The sequence below is a fragment of the Capsicum annuum genome, chromosome 8 (assembly GCF_002878395.1).
Source record: "Capsicum annuum cultivar UCD-10X-F1 chromosome 8, UCD10Xv1.1, whole genome shotgun sequence".
Taxonomy (NCBI): Eukaryota; Viridiplantae; Streptophyta; class Magnoliopsida; order Solanales; family Solanaceae; genus Capsicum; species Capsicum annuum.
Window position 1 is genome coordinate 162707196 of NC_061118.1, and position 5684 is coordinate 162712879.

Below are 5684 nucleotides of genomic sequence, written 5' to 3' on the forward strand. Positions count from 1 at the left end.
TGATTTGAAGTTATTAAGTTAGATAGAGGTGGATTTAGAATTAAAAGTTAAAACTATATTTGGATATGCATGCAATTTAATTTTTTTAAAAAAAATTGTGATATCTTTTTTCTTATAGACATAAAACTCCAAAAATATGAAAACTAGCAAAGCTTCTTCAAATCTTATACAAGTTTACCAAATGAACAAATCACATACAATTCAGTAGTAACTACCTATCCTCTAATTTAATCCTCTCACATGATAAAAACAATCTTTTTGTGACGAGCATAAGTTGTTTTCTTACAAAATTTAACATATAAACCTGAGGGTTAAGGTTTATTTAAATATTAAATCACAAATTAAATATGGAATTGAAATTCTACCTTTTAGGTGAATTTAGGAGCTGAAAATTTGAAATTAAAATTAGAGTCTTATTCTAATTTAAAATCCAAATTAAATGACCAAACGGGCCCTAATAAAAATTTTCATTCTAACCGGTAACGTTCCGTCAAAAATAGTACCATGGCATGTTTTAATTAATTTATAGATAAGATTGTTAGAAGTTCATTGTATAAATTCACGACGAGTACCTATTATGAATGACCAGTTTGTCCACTTACTAAAATCGTATTTACCAAATAATACTTATCAAAAGCCTTTTTAAGATCAGGAAAACGTGATAATAGCTGACAAAATACCATAGGTGACATTTTAACGGATCCGACTCATCTCTATTTCCACTCTCTCCATTTTTTCTAAGTTCCTATCCTGATTGATGACATATGACATAGTTCAAATTAAATGATAACATTTAATTATTCTAAAGTAAATCTCTAACATAATTTTTATAATAAATACATTATATATTTAATTTAAAAAATTATTGTAGTTCTACAATCTTAAAAACATATTATTTTTGTCCATAAATATAGCAACAAAAAATCTTTTCTTCCTAAATTATTTTTCATATCCATGATCCATCTTTTAATTTCTATTTAAATTAGCCTTTTTATTGCATTTTGAAAACTTTTTCTTTAATAATTACTAACTATTTTATTTTTTTTAAAAATAGGAGAGTCTACAAGTTCTTCTATTTTATTTCACCTATTTTAAAGAAAATAAAATAGACAATTATTAAATAAAAAGTTTCAAAAAAAATAATAAAAAAATTAATTTAGAATACGAGAGATTTCTCTCATTTTCTTCCTATTTTAAAGAAACTCAAAATATCTAATTTTTAAGAAAAAGTACCAAAAAAGGTGATAAAAAATTAATTTAAAATAAAAGACCCAATTATTTCTCCTACTTTATTTCACCTACTTTAAAAAAAATAAAATAGCTAATTGTTAAACAAAAAGTTTCAAAAGAAAATTGATAATAAAAAAAATCAATTGATAAAGAAATTAAAAAAGGAAAAGAAATTTTTTTGTAGCTTTATTTATGGACATGTTGCTAAGATTGTGGAATTACAATAATTTTTTAAACTAAATATATAATGTATTTATTATCTAAATTATAGTTAGATTTATATTTTAGAATAATTAAATTTTAGCCATTTAATTTGAACTATATCATATGTCACCAATCAAGTTAGGTACTTGGGGAAAATGAAGAGAGTGGAAATGGCGAGGCGCCAAGTCCCATTTTAACACTTGCGTGGGTTGTCCAAACTCTAATCAACTAGTTACTATTATTACTATAATAGACTTTTATAAAACTTGTGTGTTCGAAAATTTGTAATAACAAATATTTATTTATAAATAGAGTATGAAGATATACGATTTTTATCTTGAATTTTGATATATTGTTTTTGAACTATAATTTTCTCATTTGGTAAGACGGTACAAGAATTACGAAAATTTATTTGATAGTTTTCACAATTTGTGAGATTTTCATATTTATGAGAAAAAATACAACCTAAAAAGATAAACATGCATGTATAAACAAATTAAACTTCAACTTCAAATCAATCATGATTCCATATCGATCACTAATTTCAAACTAGTCTGAGGAGGAGGATCGATTTATAGGTTATTCTTTGGGGCTCCAAAAATTTAAAATATCCACCCATAAAAGTGAATAAATCAACAAAATGGTGTCAATATTGATAAACTAACGTGAGGATGCTAATACCTATGACCATCTCCAGAAAACCTCCACCAAAATTTTCCTCTGTATTCAGCCCATCGTCATTTGCCTGTCTTTCTACAACCACTAGAAGTGACATCAAAGTTGAATCTCCTCTACTTAATCAGAACTCTCCTACTAATCTTTCACTTAATCCAATTAGGCGTTCTGGGAATTACAAGCCTCCCATATGGGATGCTCAACTTATTCAATCCCTGCACAATCCTTATGTGGTACGTACATACTTGCATTTTCTTCATACATCATATCATCCTCATGACGTTATTATTTCTATAATGTTTATATATTCGAGTTGTTCATTTGTAACTCATGTTTTGCATAGGGAGACAAATATGTGAAGCGTTTTAATGAACTGAAGAAGGAAATCAAGAAGAATTTGATGATGGTTAAGGGATCACAAGAGCTAGAAAAGTTGGAGCTGATTGATAATTTACAAAGGCTTGGAGTAAGCTACCACTTCAAGGATGAAATCATGCAAATTTTGAAGAGCATACATGACCAAAGTAGTAGTGCTGCAGCCACAGGAGATTCATTATATCACACATCTTTGAAATTTAGACTTTTGAGACAACATGGGTTTCATGTCTCTCAAGGTGCTCTCTGCTTTTTCCAAGTAATTACATACTAATTTCTTCGATCACTAGCTCATTTTTTTTTTTTTTTTTCTATCAATGATATTTCTTCTCGTGTTCTTTTTCCTAGATATACTGAACGACTTCAAGGATGAGCAGGGCAACTTCAAGCAAAGTCTTTGTGAAGATACAAAAGGATTGTTACAATTATATGAAGCTTCATTTCTCTCTACGAATACTGAAACTCCTAACTTATTGGATTCAGCAAATACATTTGCAATGTCACATCTAAAGAACTATTTGCACATGAATAGGAGTACTAATTCTAATGGTGATCATCAAGACAATCCAACAGTGGAACGAATAGTGCGTCATGCCCTGGAACTTCCTTTGCATCGCATGATGTTGAGAGTAGAGTCTAGGTGGTACCTAAATATTTATGACAAAATCCCAAATGCTAATCCTCTTTTACTCGAACTTGCTAAGTTGGATTTCAACATTGTGCAAGCAACACATCAAGAAGATCTAAAAAATCTATCAAGGTGAGATAAATATGCATATCAATAATAACAGAGTAAAAGTTTATTACGTGACTATAAAATTATTAGAAATATAGTAGCTACTTAATTATAGTAAGCTGAAGAAAAATACAGTAAGATCCCATATGGAAATTAATACAATTTTCTTGAAGTATCGTCAAACACATGTCCATATGCTTAATGATCAAGTAACCTTCTACAACATGCTTGATTACAGTGATAATTTATTTTTTTTCGTTATACAAATTTAAATCTGTGAGACTATATATATATATATATGATAAGAAGCATTAATTTTCATGTAATTAAGGTGGTGGAAGAGCACATACCTTGCAGAAAAAATGTCATTTTCAAGGGATAGAATTGTTGAAGCATTCTTATGGGTAGATGGGATGTTGCATGAACCTCAAAAGAACCAAAACAGCCGAACAATGTTGACGAAGGTCGTTGCTCTACTTGTAGTCATAGATGACATTTATGATGTTTATGCCACACTTGGTGAGTTGAAACTCTTCACTCATGCTGTTGAAAGGTCTGTTACTTCTAATCTTTAATTACCAAGGGATCGAGTAAAAGCTTTAATTTATCTCTTGTAAAGAATATAATTGCTACTCCTTTGGTTTCATATTTCTTGGCCCCCTGACACACTCGTTAAAAAAGGTTAGATTTCGTGAATATGATTAAAAGACAAGAAAAAGATTAATATCAAAGACTCAAAAATACAAACACCCCATAAATTTTAGTTACCCTTTTAATTAGTATTACTTTTTCCTCATTTGACTTTCAAGTAAAATATGACAGAATGGAGGTTAACGCAATGGACGAGCTTCCAGATTATATGAAAGTGTGTTACCTTGCACTCCTCAACGTTATTACTGAAATTGGCTACGAAATTCTCAAAGAGCAAGAGATCAACGTCATGCCCTATCTTAAAAAATCAGTAAAGAATACTTATCTCTACTTTGAATCTATTTATTCCCTCATTTTAATTTCCTAGTTTTTCTATATATTTGAGACATGCTTACGTTTCTATTGATTTAATTAGTGGATAGATTTATGCGAAGCTTACTTACAAGAAGCAAGATGGTACCACAGTGGATATAAGCCAAGTCTGGAAGAATACATGGATAATGGATGGATCTCAATTTCAACACCAATGGTGTTTGTCCATACATTCGTTTTCGCCACAAATCCAATTACCAAAGAGGCATTAGAATGGATAAGCAAGTACCCGGACATAATTCGTTGGGCTTCTACAATTATTCGTTTCACTGATGATTTGGGGACATCCTCGGTATGCTTTTTAACACTTCTAATTATCTCTCATTAAAATTTAAATAAACATGATCAAAATGAAGACATTAAGATTTAACAAGAGATCGACAACATAATGTTCATCTTACTTCAGTATGAAATGGAAAGAGGTGATGTTCCCAAGTCAATTCAATGCTACATGAATGAGAAGGGTGTTTCAGAAGAAGAAGCAAGAAAACACGTCAATATGATGCTAAAAGAGACATGGAACTGTTCAACGCAGCGCAACAGGATAATTCTTTATCTCATGAAACATTCTTAGGATATGCAATAAATGCTGCAAGAGCTAGTCATACCATTTATCAGCATGGAGATGGGCATGGAATTCAAAATTCGGACATTAAAAATCGTATTTCCCAATTATATTTTGAGCCCATTGAGATTTCGGTTCCCTAAAATCCTACCTTTTGCTTTTTACGTATGTATACTTAGTGTTATTCTAAAATGCTTTACATTTTGTGTTTCTTTTCAATAAAGTTACTTCTTCTGTCCCATATTATTTAGGAAAAACTATCTATAATTATTATTATTTATTACATAAAATTTCTTATTTGCTCTTCTGCCTCATACATCTCAAAATATCCGATTTTTTTTCTCTATTTTAGTACAATTTTTGCTCCATTATTGAACTCCTTATTTTACGCCTAATTTCAAGCTACGTGATTTGGGGAGTTTCAAATTTGTTCAAATAAGGTCTATTATTTCAAATTATTATAAAAATAATTTATTTCATAATAAACTTCCACAATAATTAGTTGGTCTATTATTTCAAATTATTATGAAAATAATTTATTTCATAAAATCAAATAATGCATTTTATTTTAAGTCGTTCAAATTTGTTCTATATTATAGAAGAAGGAATCGTTATTTCTTCTATAACTTAATTTGAACTATAATATACATTACAAATTATTATGAAAATAAAATCAGATCCAATTATTTCTATAGTCAATGACTTGAAAGTGTATTTGAACTATAATATCCACATTATTTCTCCTTTTTGGTTGCATGTTTGATTTTTTTATATTATCTGCTTTTGCAATGTCAAACATAGAAAGTAAAATATAATAAAAACGAATACACTTGCGTCATACATAGAAAGTAAAGTATAATACATTCTCGTACATAT

The 5684-nt window shown here is 29.1% G+C and overlaps 1 pseudogene; it reads left to right on the top strand.

The window, feature by feature from the left end:
- The first annotated feature begins 1958 nt into the window (after window positions 1-1958).
- LOC107840092 lies at window positions 1959-5120 on the top strand (annotated as a pseudogene).
- Window positions 5121-5684: the final 564 nt, after the last annotated feature.